Source organism: Pteropus vampyrus, unplaced genomic scaffold (assembly GCF_000151845.1).
Source record: "Pteropus vampyrus isolate Shadow unplaced genomic scaffold, Pvam_2.0 Scaffold139, whole genome shotgun sequence".
In the NCBI taxonomy this organism is placed as follows: Eukaryota; Metazoa; Chordata; class Mammalia; order Chiroptera; family Pteropodidae; genus Pteropus; species Pteropus vampyrus.
Window position 1 is genome coordinate 1,581,602 of NW_011888920.1, and position 17,443 is coordinate 1,599,044.

The window sequence follows — 17,443 nt, forward strand, 5'->3', positions numbered from 1 at the left end:
TTACAACTCCCCCATCGAGCAGTGCATTCTATGTCACCACCCAGTCTATTTGTCTATGTGGACATGGTCAAATTTTGACAAATAGAATATGGTAGAAATGACTCTGTGCCAATTCTCAGCATAGCCTTTTATTGGCCTGTCAGCTTCTGCTTTCTGCCTTTTGGTAGCAGTCCTCTATGTAAAAAGTGTAGTCGCCCAGGGATCTCTATGCCATGAGAAGATGCTGGAAGATGCAGAGCTATGAAGAGGGGAGAAGAAGTGCAGGAGAGAGACAGAGAGACAGAGAGATAGAGAGACAGAGAGAGGGAGAGGGAGAGAGACTGAAGAACACTGAGGCACCAGACATCATGTGAGTGAAGAAGCTATCTTGGAAGTGGACCTTCTTCACCCAGGCACCCCAGCTGATGCCCTTTTGGTATATCAGAGACGATCACTCAGAAGAATTCCTGGCCCACAAGATCATGAGAAAAATAAAATGGTCGATGTATGCTATTCAGCTATAGTGTATCTTGTTATGTGGTAACAGATAATACAAAATCCTATATAACTTTGCTTTTTACCAAACATGCTTTCACCAAAGACATTAATAATCACCCAGACTCCAAATCAAATAACTTGTTGTTGCCCACTCACTAAACTTCTGTGCAGCATTTTTCACTGCTCACTACTCTTTTTGTAAATATTATCCTGGGCTAGTTTTTCCTTCTGTCTACTGGTTCTCACTCTCTGTTGTTGGGTCTCTCACTTCTGCTAATTTCCTCAATATTTGTTTTTCCTCAGAATTCTCTCTTGATCGTCCACTGATCTTGTCTCCATATAACCATGTCAGACATCACATGAGATCAACTCATTGAATGATGCAGTCAGAAAATATATTTCCACATTCAAAACTAGAAAGTTGCCTCTCAATATCTATTTAAAAAAATATTTCTGAATATTAACATTTGTCTTGTACCAACTTTTTCATTGTTTTTAATAAAATAGGTAATTCAGATAACAAGTATGTATAACCATTTCCTCCAATTCCATTAAACCAAAATACTTACATTTTAAATGGAAAAATCTAATCCATAAATTTTTTTTCCTCATGATTTAGTTCTAATGCCAAAAAAAGAAAAAAAATTTGCATGCCTTCTTCTGTGTTTCCTGATGATGTTCATTTCTAAATTCTAAGGAATTAATTAATACTTTTTTATATTGTCATCAGATTTTTATATCTATAATTTTATATCTGAACTTTTGATTCCAGATTAGATTTAAAGTAGCTCTTGGTCATTTTGTTTTTTTGGCCTTTTGCAGAAATAATAGATGTTTTCTCTTATGTATCCACCTATACTCTTTCTCAACTATTAACAGCTTTTATCAGGGGCGATTAAAAGTAAAAGCTCTGGAGTAAAGGCTGCCTACACTCAATTTTCTCTCAGCCCTTTAGCAGCTCAGTGACCTTGGAAAAGTTACTTAATATTTTCCTGATAAATCATGAGCTCAGAGATTACAGGAAATTAGTTTTATTTATCTGATGAAAAATTGGCATCACATAAATATTTGTAAAATGAATGAATGTGTTGGCCCTTTATGACCCTGTTCCAATGCTACCACCTTCATAAAATATTACCTCATCTCTCTAGGAACTACTCTATTTCTTTTCTAAAACCCTGTGGGATTTGTTAATCTCTTATATTATTATATTGTGGCAGATGCTACAGTTACATATATTTGTCTTATTTACTGAAGATATTGGAAGCTATTTGAGAACAGGGACTATAATATATCCACTTTTGCATTCTACACAGAATCTAACATAATGCCTCACTAATATTAGGTGCTTAATGAACATTTATACATACATTAATGAATTTTGAACCATGTGATATTGTTATTTATGTTGCATAATTGCTTCCAATTAACATGTTCAGAGTTCTTTATATTTTTCTTCTCATTATATTTATATCCTTCATGAGACACTTTGTAAATGTTACTTTATTTTTTTTATATTTACTCACCAAATATATTAACTATTTGAAATAAGAGCTGTTTTTCTTGTATATGTGCCTACATTTAATATGAAATAATATCATCTCTCACTAGACCACGACAAATGAATAAAATAAATTTAACTCAAGCAAACAACTTGGATTGATTATACTTCTCTAGTGCTAAATTCATATACACTACTAAGTAAATACCAAGCATAATGATACATGCTTCCTTTAAAATTTTTTTAATTATGTTAAATATAACATTCTGTGTTTTCATTTTAGTTTTATTTTTAGCAGTAAATTTTTCATGTGCTATCAGTCCTACTTCTGCATTTTCATTCTTTGCTTGGATGCGGTTGTACACTCTGTCTCTGCAGCTGTTTCTCATTAAATAAAGTCTGCAGTAGAACTTTCTTTCCTTTTCCCCAAATGGTTGCGTTTTGATTATTGCACTCCTGACAGCATGAACTGAATGCTTATCTATAAACCATATAAATGATGTACTTTTTGATATAATAATAAAGATTTTAAAAGCTATGTACATTTCCATGTACAAAATCAAAGTTAGTTTTGGAAAAATATATATTTTATGCATATCAGTCAATTAATTTGCTCAGATGCAGCAGATTATTGAATATATGTTAAGTGTGTATTGAGCTAGAGTATATAAAGATGAATCAGATATAGGTATAAACTCTTAAAGCTTACAAGACACACATCTATTACACATTTATTTTTATCAGAAGTTCAGAAGGTAGCCTACATTGTCTGTCTGTCTAATCTATGTTAAGAAACTACCAGGAATGCACAATTAGGAGGAATTCGGACTCCTATGCTGTGCTCTAATCAAGATCCCAGCTCACATCTCTGGATCTTGATCCTTGATAAGGACAGGTCTATCATAGACAGTTGTTTAGTTATTGATTGTGACATTGCTGATTTGTTAAAACCATATTAACAGTTATCTCATGACCTTAGAATCTTAGACAGATCTTCTTTTGCTGCCATTTCTTTTCTTTAAAGAATGGCATTTATCAGAATTCCAAGCAGAAGTCCTATAAAATTCTTTCTATAGATGGCCTTATGCAATCTCAGTAGTTATGGGATAATGATGTTATTCTATATACCAGGAAGCAGTGGGTCCAGGTGAAGGAGGTTGTATGTATATTGAACATAAACATTAAATTCATAATATGCACCTGGTGCCTGGATTGGGGTCCACACCATAGCTGCTCATGTGGTAGGTTTGTGACAAACTACCTTTAAGGGCTTTCCTGGGAAAGTATGTCTCTCATGTGTCCCTGACATTCATAGTTGAAGAAAAAACATGTCTTTATGCAATCCGTGCAGAAGGATAAAAAAATTCAATAAGTGACCTTTCTGGACTTCCCTGTGTGTATCTTTCTTCCTGCTGTTTGTGCCCTGTTTTCTTTACTGTAATAAATATTAGCGATGAGTGTAACTTTATGTTGAGCCATGTGAGTCCTTCTGGCAAATTACCGAAGCAGTAAGTGGGACTGCCAAGACAGCAATATAATGTTTGTTTGTTTTTTATTCACTTGGTTTTTAATGTTTCATTTTAATTCCATGTTGCTTGACAGCAACACAGTGATTTTTTTTCATTCATGTGTTTTTTTTAATGTTTTATTTTAATTCCATGTGGCTTGATACTCTTAGAATGTTGAGATTAAACATCTAAGCATATTTAAGATATATTTATTTTTGCCCCATTATTAGGATGCCAGTTTTATTGCCAGTGATTACTATCATTTTCTTCTTTTAAGATTTGTATCACTTTTTCTCTAAGTGAATCAGTCTCTCTTATCCTATATTTGTTTATAATGAATAAAACTACTTTAAAATATACACATTTTACCAAAGCTTCTTTGAGTCTATTGATATCTATGGAAAAAAAAATTTATTAGAATGCTAATGAACTAGTATTATACTTTATATCTTTTCCCAAGGTATATATGATAGAAACAATATGAGTTTAGAGTCCCTCAACCCAGAGTTGAGCTCTCTCTCTGTCTCTTTGTAGCTGTCATTTGGAGAAATAATATAGAAAAAATAATAATTTATCTTAAAAGTTGTTTTGAAAATTAAATTAAACCATGTATAAAATAACTGCCCAAAGCACCACATTCATGTAGATCACCAAGACAGAATGCCCGTAAATATCTGTAAATAAAAAAGGCCTAAGTAATTTGTTCATAATGCTATTGTAAATGGATTTTTATATTTTATTGTTATTTTTGAAGTGTTTGCTTCTAGTATATTTTTTCAAAGGTGATTTTTATATATTAATCTTGTATCTTATGACTAAAATCATTGGCATCTAATAGCTATTTTTAGGTTTCTAATAATTTTTACAGGAACGAATTTCTAGTACAATGGTGAATAGAAGTGATGAAAAGGAATTCTTGATTTCTGATCTTACCGGGAAAGAGTTCAATATTACACCACTAAGAATGATGTTAACTGTAGGTTTTTCTTAAGATGGCGTTATCAGATTGAAGAAGTTCCATCTATTCACAGTTTGTAAAAAGTTGTTTTCAGGAATAGGTATTGAATTTTGTCAAATGATCATATGGTATTTCTTCTTTATTCTGTTAATAGAGTAAATTATCTTGATTGATTTTTTAGTGTTAATATTGCTTTTCATTCTTTAGATAAAACTTACTTAGGATTATGTATCTCCATTTTTTTATATTATAGATGCAATTTATATGAAACTGCTCATCTTTAGAAAAGAAGTACTTCACTTTTCTGATCATTATATGTTGAATTCAAAGTTTGAAGCGGTCCTCTTTATTATCCCTTGTGTACTCTGTTAGTAGTTTGTTTATTCTCTTGTCTTTTCCTACTTAAAGCCCACTGACTGTCTTTTTGGCTAGGACATGAATTGATATGTCAGGTAGCTTAAGAGCTTTCTTATATGTATGTAGAAGACTTCACTTTAAAATTGTTTATGTTGACATTAGAAATCAAATCCATTGCAGGTGCTATCACAGGCCAAATTATGGACATAAGGTTTACAAAGATAACTATGGCTGAGTAATCACCTGGTAGTGTGGATCTTTAAGTGTGGCATTTGCCATTTTCATTGAGATTATGGCTTATTTGTATACTCCACATTTTTCATTAAAAATGCAAATTATTTCATGGTGGAATCAGGAAGAAACAGAAAATATGAACAGAATGAAAATTTCTAATAACATCAAATCTTTAACCAAAAAACTTCAGCAATCAAAAGCTCTAGATCAGATAGATGGCCTCACGAATGAATTTTACCAAACATTCAGAGAAGAATACCTATCCTTCTCAAATTTTTTTCCAAAATAATTGAAAAGGCTGGAAAGCTTTCAAACTCATTTTATGAGACCAGCATTACTCTGATACCAAAATAAGACAGAGACAGTACAAAAACACATATTTATTTGTATATATACATAAATATCCCTGATGAACATAGATGCAAAATTTCTCAACAAAAAATTAGCAAACCAAAACCAGCAAAACATTAAAAAGATTATACAACATGATCAAGTGGGATTTATTTCTGGGATGCAAGGTTAGTTCAATGAAAATCAATTAACATGATATATCACATAAACAAAATGAAGGATAAATATCATATAATAATATCAATAGATGCAGAAAAAGCATTTGACAAAATCCAACATCCATTTATGATAAAATAAAAACACTTAGCAAAATGGGAATAGAGGTAACATACCTCAGTATAATAAAGGCCATATGTAATAAACCCACAGCTAACATCATGCTCAGTGATGAAAAGCTGAAAGCTTTTTCTTTAAGATCAGGAACAAGACAAAAATGTCCACTTTTATCACTTACATTCAATATAGTATTGGAAGTGCTAGCGACAGCATTCAGATAAGAAAAAGAAATAAAAAGACATCTGAATTAGAAAAGAAATAAACTGTCATCATTTGCAGATGACATAATACTACATAGAGAAAATCCTAAAGATTCCACCAAAAAAAAACACAATTAGAACTGACAAATTCAGTTAAATACAGGATACAAGATTAATATTTAGAAATCAGTTGCATTTTTATACACTAATAACAGACTATCAAAAAGAGAAATTAAAAAAAACAGTCCCATTTACAATTGTATCAAAAAGAATAAAACACCTGAGAATAAATTTAACCAAGGAGATAACAGACCTATACTCAGAAAACTATAAGATATTGGAGAAAGAAATTGAAGAAGATACAAATAAATGGAAGCATATACTGTACTCATGTTTAGGAGGAATTAACATTATTAAAATATCTATACTACCCAAAGCAATCTACAGATTCAGTGTAATTTCTATCAAAATACCAACAGCATTTTTCACAGAAGTATAGCAAGTAATTCTGAAATTTGCATGAAATCTGAAAAGACCCCAAATAGCCAAAGCAATCTTGAGAAAGAAGAACAAAGTTGGAGTTATCTGATATCAAACTATGCTCCAAGGCTATAATAATCAAAACAGCCGGCATTAAAAATAGACACGTACATCAATAGAACAGAAGAGAGATCCCAGAAATAAACTCATACCTATATGGTTAATTAACAAAAAATGGAAGTATATACAATGGAGTAAAGACAGTGTGTTCAATAAATGGTGCTGGGAAAACTGGATAGATACATACAAAGAATGAAACTGAATCACTTTTGTATACCATATATAGGAATAAATTCAAAAGAGATTAATGACTTAAATGTTAAGACCCAGGACGAAATAACTCTTAGAAGGAAACATAGGTAGGAACTCTTTGACATCACTCTTAGTAATACTTTTTTGAATATGTCTCTTAGGGAGAGAGAAACAAACAAACAAATAAATAAATGGGACTACATCAAACTAAAAAGATTTTGCACAGTGAGAGAAACCATCAACAAAACAAAAGACAGCTTACTGAATGGAAGAAGACATTTGCCAATAACATATCAAATAAGTGGTTATGTATAAGAAACTCATACAACTTAACACCAAAAACAAAAACAAATGCTCAGTATCACTAATCATCAGAGAAATGCAAATTAAAGCCACAATGAGATATTGCATCACAACTGTCAGAATGTCTATCATCAGTAAATCAACAAACAAGTGTTGGCAAGGATGTGGAGAAAAGAGAACCTCATGCACTGTTGGTGGGACTGCAAATTGGTGCGGCCACTATGAAAGCTGTATGGAGGTTCTTCAAAAATTAAAAATTGAGCTACAATTTGACCTAGAAATTCTACTTCTGGGAATTAATCCAAAGAAATCCAAAACATGAATTCAAAATGAACACCCCTACGTTCATTGGAGCATTATTTACAATGGCCAAGATAGAGAAGCAACCTAAATGCCTATCAATAGACAATTGGGTAAAGAAATGTGTACATATGTACAATGAAATATTAGTCATGAAAAGAATGAAATCTTTCCATTTGTGACAACATGGATGGACCTAGAGGGTATTATGCTAAATGAAATAAGTCAGACAAAGAACGACAAATACCATAGGATTTCACTTATATATGGAATCTGAAAAACAGGAATAAACAAACAAACTCATAGATACAGAGAACAAATTAATGGTTGCCAGACAGGAGTGGGTTGAGGGGGTGCATGGAAAAGGTTAAGGGGATAAGAAGTACTAATGGCCAGTTATAAGAATTGTCATGGGGATGTAAAGTATAAAACAAGGAATATAGTCAAGAATATTGTAATAACTATGTATGTTGTCTGATGTGTACTAGACTTATTGGGGTGATCACTTTATAAGTTATATAGATGTATAATCAGTATTTTGTATACCTGAAATTAATGTAATATATTATGTCAACTGTAATCAAAAAACTGAAAAATGAAATTAAATAAAGTTTCCAAGCACCCACAAATTATTTCTTGTCATCTGATAATATAAATAAATATATACATTTTATTTCCCATTTTAATCAACATATTTGGCAATGAAAGTAACTTTAATTACTTAATGCAAAAAAAAAAAACCCTCCAAAGTAAGTCTAATTGTTAAAGATATAAGATTATACTCTGGCAATAAAAAAATATATTTATGGGTTTGCTATTAACCAAAATTAGATGGGCTCTTTATCACACTTGTATTGAACATATATTATGTTCAAGACACTTGGCAAATTCCTCTAGGGGAATAAACAATGGAAAAGACTTAAAGCACACCTAAAGGTGTTTATAACACATCTATATTAAAGTATAATTTTCAAAAGATTACAGGTATTTCTCATTAACATAAGATGTACACATTTCAAAATTTTCATTCTACTCATTAATTAATGGGGGAACCAGTAAAAGGTCTTAATTGGTTCAAAGAACATTTGTGAAGTAATGCTAGATAGGTAATATTATGTTGAGATCATTGGATTAGACAAAACCAGTTAATGTTCAAAGAGGAATAAAATTTGAGGGTATCTGTCCCATCCAGAGAGAAATTATTTTATCTTTCTAAAAATATCTGTAAGTTAAAAGTCTAACTTTCTTGAGCTTGAGACTTCGGTTAAACAGTGAATTTACCATTTATATTCCTATAGATAATGCATTCCTTTCAGATGACATTGAAAAAAAAATGTACTGCCCATTATTCTCCTCATTTTCAAGGTTTAGATAATTTTTCTGACATAGGTAAAAGCAATGAATACATATTATAGAGTTCTAAGCCATGAGAAAATTTAAAGTGAAGTTTTATAGAATGTTCAGAAGAAAAAATCACATTTAGACTTGGCCTTTAGGAATAGCAAGATATGAATTGGCAGAGATGAGAAATGGATAGAAAAGAGATCAGAAAAAGGGAATGAGCTGAGTTGAAGGCACAAAAGCCAGAGAGCATGAGTATGTTTAACAGTAGCAAGGACTCCGATATGCTTAACAGCCCTGGAAGCATGGAAGAGAAGAGCAGGCTATAGGGGCTGAGAAGACAGCTTGAGATTGAATTTTTGTCAAGATAAAGGATTTTGACTTTCCTTGACAGGTTATAAGTATTCCTAAAGGTTTGGGAGCCTGGAAAAGACAGACAAGATCTGCTCTTTAAGAAGGACAAACTAGCAATAGCATGTTTTCTAGGAATTAATAGTCTAACTATACAAATGAGCATTGGCCAGACCATGTAGGAAAACAGAACTCTAACCCACAATTTGCAGCAACCATTCCAGTGAGCCAACAGTTACCTATAGTAATCAGTCCAGAAAGCCAACCTTGTAGGAAATCAGACCATTATCTCTAGTAATCAGTTCAGGAAGCCAAACAATAACCCCTGTAACGACAAGTCCCACATACAAGGGACTTGATTAATAACGACAGCTTCCCTAATTTTTGTCTCTGCTTCCAACTTAGGACCAACCAAAGAAAGCCAAATATATACTCCTAACCAATCAAATAAATCCCTCACTTCTGGTTTTCCCTCCTACACATTCACATGCTAATAGCCTCCAGTCAGGGCATACCTGAAGCTTTCCCTTTTTTCCATTATAAAGCTTTCCCATTCCTCTGCCTGCCTTTAAGTATCTGCCAAAATGCAAGTGATGGTGGCTGACTCTTTTGCTATTACAGACTCTGAAAAAATAGTCCTTAATTGTTCTCTTTTGAGTAATCTTTGTTTATTTCCATAAAATAAACTACAGTTAAAGACTCTCCTAAAAATGACAGTTTTATTGAAATAGCACACATCTGTCCTAATTTGAATTAGGTCTTTCAATGAGTCAAGTACTGTGACCATGAGGAGATAATGATAAACTACACACTCTTGCCCTCAGAAAGCCTCCATCACGTATGGGAAAGTAGCAGGTAAATATATATATTATATTACTATCAAAGACAAAATTGAGCCTGAGACAAATTTAACATAATAAAATAACAAAATTATGTTTATTCATAAACTTGCAGCAAGGGAACCTATCTGCAATCACTTTTATTTCGGTAGAGGTTTATGGATGTTAGAAAGGAGAGTAAGTTTTATAGATTAAAAAGAAGAAATATTGAAACAGTCTCTGATTGGCAAGCAATTTATTAAGGTGGGATATGGAAATGAAGGAGACGTATTTATGTATAGTTGATAGTCACCAGTTGTCTGGAAGTGGGCAAGCCAGCAATTTGGGGACATTTCAGAAGAGGAGATATTGTTCAGTAATAAGAACAGAGAGTTTTCTGTGGCTGGCCTATTTCTGGAACAAGCCTAATCAATGGGGTGTTTTTGTGCAGTCTGTCATAATGGGCATTAATGGGTTAGAAGCAGTAGGGGGGCTGCAATGGCAGGTGGTATCTCACCAACACTAAATGCTAAGTCTCTAGTAGTTTTATAGAAAGAAAGCAGAATTTAAGATAAGATGGCACTGCTGATTGGCATTACAGAATGATGAAGTTCCAAAAGTGTCCATTCCCAAAATGTCTAAAGACCAGAACATTTACTTTAATTGAAAATAGTTTGTGTGCATATTTATCTATGTGGATTGTTAAAAGATAACTGTGGTATATAAAAAAAAGTTGAGTTTATTTGAGTAAAAGTTAATTTTAATAGGGCGGCATCTAATCGAGCAGGCAGAAAGGAGCTCAAGGGAGTCTTAAAAAATGGAAGACTTTTATAGGCAGAAAGAAATAAGAAGAAGGAAGATCAAAAAGTAGATGGGTTATTGCAAAGTCCCTTCCCTTTAAGGGATGGTAGGAGTCTATCACCTAACTAGTACTGATTAGGCAATTCCTAATTGATTGGTTTAAGATTCCACTTCTGGTTGAACTAAAACTATAATTAAGTTATGTTAGAGTTTGGTGATGTGAGGTTTATCATAAGCGACTCCATTTTTGGCCTATCGTCTTGTTTTTAACTATTTCTCCCTTTTGATTGCAACTCTTAGCCTGAGAGATATGGTCAAAAGTTAAGACATTAGTGCTACTCTCAGCTACCTCTCTGGAGTTCTGTTTTTTGTTTTTCTGAATCTCTGTGTGATATCCATAGGTTGTGACGTTGGGTTCACATTCTTTAAGTTGGTCATTCTTTATTTCTTTTCTGATTTCTAGTCTTACGGAGATTATTATTATTATTATTATTTTGGTGCTAGCAGCTATGAAAATGCATTTAAAGCTTTTGAGACAATACAGTGCACCACGGAAACTACTATGATTATTATAAGCAGGATAACTCCCAGTATCTAGAGTGCACTTCAGAGTCATTGTCCCCAAGACTCAAACCAATCAGAATAAAGTATGTCAAAGAAAGACCTCATTGAAGGAGTCACTTCCTAAACCAACTGGCTTCTTTATTGATCTTACGTAGCTGACACATCCCTATGTGTCAGTTCAATTGCAGCAAGTGCACAAACACCTCCTCGCTCAGCTAAAAGATAATAAAAGGATATCCTATTGTCAAGAACAACTTCAGCCAGAGAGTCCAGAATTTTTGTTGGGTAGTTATAGCTTTAGCAGCAGATTCTGCAATAACTTCGAAAATTACAGAGAGGTCCCTGATCATAACCTCATTTGAACTTATTCCTAGGTAGAGCATTAGAGATGTGCCAAAGGGAGCTAATTTTGAATCAAGAGTGCCTTCTGGTAATTTTTTGATTCTGTCACTAGGGACTGGAAAGGTGACAGCCATCGAGGCCAGTAAAATTTAAGGGTCTGAAGATTGCACAGGTGGTTTTATTCTGGTTACCTCTTCCTTGTGTCCCTTTCTTTGTACAGAGCTTACAGACGCAGGGTTTCCTGAGTTTGGAGTTGTTAACCAGAGGCAGGGAAATGGACTCTCATTATTAGGGAATCTGACATAATACAGAGAGAAACATGATACAGTTCAGAGAAACTGAGGCATTGACAATCAGAGAGAAGTTTGTGATTGGCAGAATGACAGGATCACCAGCATTGCAGCAAATCCAACAATCATTTGGAGTTTGGATCACCACTCACTTTGCAGTGGCCTGAGATAGGTAAAAAATAGCATTATCTTTCCAGGCAAGAGAAAGATAAAAGGTGAACAAAAGAATTATAAATACCTTTATGGTATAAGAATTAGGAAAAAGATGGCCAGAGAGAGAAAGAGGAATAAAAAGAAATATTCTGGATCCAACATCCCGGGGGAAGCAATCTACCTTGATGACAGCTACTTCTTTTTCTAGTCAATTTGATTTTGAGATCTCCAACATTTGCACAAGATAAGATGTCAGCTGGAGCCCTTTTCAGTTGTGAAATATGCACCCAAGTTTCAACACCTTGAAATTTGGCAGTAGTATTAGTTGTCAAGTGTACTTGGTTGGATATGTTCCACAAATCTCACTTTTACAAAGCATCAGAGTCAATAATTATCTGTAAATGACAAAAGGCTTTAAAATGCCCATGGTTAAAGATCTGATGAGAGTTCAGTATAATAAAATTGAAAGGAAAATTTGGTTATTTCTGCAACATACATTTTAAGACGGTAATTGGAATTATCTATAACATAACAAGACATATCAGATTTTTAAGAATTTCATACAATTTCTAGAACACATATTAATAAACATGCATCCATGCAAATATAACCTAAGAAGCTTGATTACTACTTATTTGACAATGTTTTCCATGTAATTTAACATACCAAATGAACCTAATTAGTTTAATATCTCTTACAAGGTGAGAGATAAAGCCTTTGAGATTTTCCAGACACCATTTGAGCAATCTCAAAGTTACTTTGATATCAAAATACTCCTTTTAGAATTTGATTTAGGGAAGTTGTCAAAACATTGAAAGGTTTGAACTTTTTACTAAATGGAATCACAGATCATTATGAAAAATGTTTAGTTATTTAACCAAAGTGACAGTATAAAATGTCAAAGGCAAATACAGAAGGTTTCACAGTTGTGAACACAACTTAGCTCTCTCAATATAGAGAAGACTGGATATTCTTAAATAGTTAAAGACCTGATAAAGACAACATAAAGCACAGTAAATTATTTTGATAAGATATAATTTTTTTCCACGTAGCTTATTCAGAAGGTTTAAAAAAAAGCTTCAGTCTCTTATCAAGAGCAGACAATAGTCCAAGAAAACTTTGCTCTTTTAACAGAGAAAAAACAATTCTCATTTCGTACCAGTTTACTTATGATATTAAAATTTATTATTTAAAAAACTTAAGTAAATCCATTCCAATCTTAGCCAGCTTGACCACACATAAAATCATAAAATTCCTTTCCCAGGATTCATTTTTTCAACAAGAAAACTTTGCTCTTTTAACAGAGAAAAAACAATTCTCATTTCATACCAGTTTACTTATGATATTAAAATTTATTATTTAAAAAACTTAAATAAATCCATTCCAATCTTAGCCAGCTCGACCACACATAAAATCATAAAATTCCTTTCCCAGGATTCATTTTTCAACCCTACAACTTTTCTGTATCTGTTCATACTTTGTCTTTTGTTTCTTCTTTTTTATATATATTATATTAGTTTCAGATGTACAACAACATACTCTACATGAGATAACTATTTTGTAACTAACAATTGGTACTTCTTAATCCCTTCCCCTTATTCACCCATTCCTTTGATCTCCTCCCATCTGGCAACCATCAAAATGTTCTCTATATTTATGAGTTTGTTTCTGTTTTGTTTGTTTATTTATTTTGTTCTCCAGATTCTAAATGTAAGTAAAATCAAAAGGCATTTGTCATTCTCTGTCTCACTCCATTCAGCACAATACCCTCTAGGTCCATCATTGCTGTTAAAGATGGCAAGATTTCATTCTTATTTTGATGGTGAATAATATGCACACACACACACACATACATACATACATACATACATACATACATACATACATACATACATATACACACACAATGGGATATTATCCATTCATCCACTGATGAACACCCAGGTTGCCTTCATATCTTGATTGTTGTAAATGATGCTACAATGAACATATGGATTCACATGTCCCTTCAAAGTAGTGATTTGGGTTTCTTCAGGTAAATTCCAGTGAGATATAGAAATGTTAATCCTATAGAGCTCCTTAGAGCTCTTTTCCTTCTTTCTCCCTTTTGTGCTATTATTGTTATACATTTTATATTTTTATATGATATAATTTCTATAGTATAATTTTATATGTATTGTGATAATATAGTTGCTTTATAAATCAATTAATGGAAAAAGAAGGAATATACATTAATATTATATTTTATAATCAAATAATTACCTTTATCAAATCTCTTTTTCCTTCATGTGGATTCAGATTACTTTCTGGTTTCACTCGCTTTCAGTATAAGGAACTTCTTTGTATATTTTTTAAAAAGTGACTGCTAAAAATAAATTCACTCATTTTTAATTCTTGGTTTGTTTTTATAATGTTTACCAGTTATGGTTTTTTCACTGAGGTATGGATACAAAGAGCTTTTATACCACCATTCCCAAATAACACATTTTAAATATCTATATTTATTTATATTTTTTCTGAAAGCAAATATAAAATAGCTGAGTCAAAGGATTATTATTACTCACAGCAAAAACCATATTATTTCTGTACTTTCATTTCTTTCCACTTCAGGGAGATGTGATGAGAGCCAAATTGTTAAGCCCACAGATATGGGGGTTTTACTACTGGAGAAGAACCTCACAATTTTGAATCTATGCATTTATAAAAATGGGTGGCACAGCAGTTCTCCATTCCTGATGGGCGATAAAAAACTAGTCTCCTGAAAGAAAATAGTCTTCATAGAAAGTAAAAAGTAAAATCTCTTGGTTCTTGCCTTTTGTAATGAGAATAATTCTCTGCAGTAGGGTTTATAGTCTCTGAAATGTCCCTGCTTTGGGGGCTTTATCCCCCTTTGAAATACAAGTATATATCTCCACAGAGGTAAATTTCTCTGGAGTTCTCTCTCTATATATTCAGTCATCTTTAAACATCTAGTACTCTTCTTTTGGCTTGGGTTCTATTTTTAATTGCTTAAAAATCCTCACCATTCAGAAATTTGAAATTAATGATATAGTTTTTAATAGCTAGTAGCATATGTTTAATTTACTGATTGTTGATGTTCTTTAAGGCCAGAAAAAGACTAAGATAAAATTAGGACACATTTCTCTCTTTTCATTTTTTGTTGAGCTACCAGGGTCCTAGCTGCCAAGAACCATAGCTCAGGATAGAATTAGCTTTGTCACTTTGGCCCCAATGTTACATTATAACGTTGTCTTGGGAAATTCACATCCTCCCTGGAGCTCAGTGTCTTAATCTTGAGAATTAGATGGTTGTCTTGATGACCACGATCTCCTCTACCTAAAATTCTATGAAATATTAAATATAAAGGCGGGCTCATTAAAGCAAATAAAACAAAAAGCTTATCCACCACACCTAGCATTATTACTGTAGAGAACAAAAATGTGTTTCAAGTTTCAAATAAACTCAGCTCAATCTTTTGTAACATATTTCACAACTTATTTATAAGTATCTCATTTAATAATTGAATTCAATGTTGTGATAGAATAAATAAAAATAAAATCTGTAGATAATTTTGGAGTATCTTCTAGTCCAACTTTGGTTAATCAGATTACCTCTCACAAAAACCTGGAGAATTATTGATAGACAGTTGTCACTTTCTTCTGCTTGCCTTCTCTGAGAGGCCGACGGGTAGCTATCTTTCCATTTGCTTGCTAGGTAAAGAAAACTCATTGATAGGTAATTATAAACAAACGAATTATTGAACAGTCTTGAAAAAAGAATAGAAAAAGGATTATTTGGCATTGAGGAGATGAGAATAACTCTCTTTTTTTTCTAAAAAATTTTTAGAACTCAGAATGCCTTATGAGTCCCAGTTTTACTTCCTGCTTTTGGTTGTATGAAGAACCACTTAGTTCATTTCTTCCTTGCATAATCTCACTTGAATGGTTTTCTGTTACAGCCAGTTCTGTTATAATGCAACACATTTATCTCTAAAAATCACCGCATTATGCATAATCGTGCAATAAAAAACACAAAGCTGATGGTATATGTGAAGTTAGGACCAAAACCCTCAAAAGAGTCATCAATGACATACAAAGAAAAGGTAGAAACCTAAAAAATAAAAAATGACAACCCAGTTTTATGCATGTTAAATTGTGAAGAAAAGTTTAATTTTTGATAAATATTAAAATAAACATTGTTCTTCATCCTGGGGGAAAATGTTTGTTAAATGGACAACAGAGGGATTGAAGCTTTTGCATTACTGTGAAATGCTAGATGAAGAGTTACACAATTTGTAATCTTTTGCAGCCTTAAAACCTAGACATTTTTTTGTCTATGAGGTATAGGTCCTTCAAGGCATGTGTTGATAGTAGGTAACTGTTTCAATGAAAATTAAAAAATTAATATAATTTATAACCATCTTTAATTAACTTCTGTATCACTTCTGGAAACTCCTTTACTGCTTTTAATCTTCACTTATGGCTTTGCTGAACAGCTGAAGCTTTGGAAATTTGGAAATTGATTTGGGGGATCACCAAACTAGACACTAGTACTAATAGGAGCTGCTTGTGTGGAATATGGCATTTTATGTTTAAGCTCTTAATTTACAGATTGTGATTTATACTTGATTGTAAGAAAACTTGTTCCCGATTTTTTAATGTTTAGTATTCAATATATAAGCCCCAAAATTGTTCCATTACTTCTATTTCTTTAGGCCTTATTCTTTTTGACTTTGCAGTGTTTGGAGTTATTTCAGTCATAGATGTTTCTTTTGTTTTCACAGCATTGTCTCTGATGATCCCCAGTGTGGATTGCTTTATGCTTGTTGTTTGAGTGCTATCATATGTCCTCCCATTTCTTTCAGCTCAAGGTTTTTTTTAATACTTAAAACTTCCTTTATTCATAAACTTCTTCATATTTTCAAACCAGGACAGTTAGATATGTTTGAGATGTCGAATGAGTGTCCACAAATGCTATTACGTATAAACAGACACAAATTTGTGTTGTTTTCAAATTGTTCTCTAGTAGATGAATTGTACTGGAACAAATTTGTTTTCTAAACTAGTGTAATAGCAGAACTGATTGTACTTGCAACCCAAAGTGCCTTCATTAAGACACCTACTTTATTTTTGTAGGCAAAAATATCAAATGACTTTAAAAATATATTTTTCTAATTTTAATTATATTTAAAAATTAAATAGCCAACTTTAAGAATATTAACTGTCTAATTTAGATTTTGAGAAGTTTTAGAATATGGAGTATTAAAATAAGTGATCATCCTAAAGGCAAAAGCATTTTTTGTTTTATGGATAGGAGCCCAGACTCAAGAGATATCTTTTGTAGTTGAATCAACATATTATTGTGTAACCTTAGGTAAGTTATAATAAATGATTACTGTTATTATCTGTAGAGTAATCACTAACTCTTTCAACTGTCTTAATGGGAAAAAATCATATCCTAAAAGTATCTGTTTTCCTTTAAGTAACTGAAAATTGATCAGGAGAGGTCATCATTACATAATAAAAT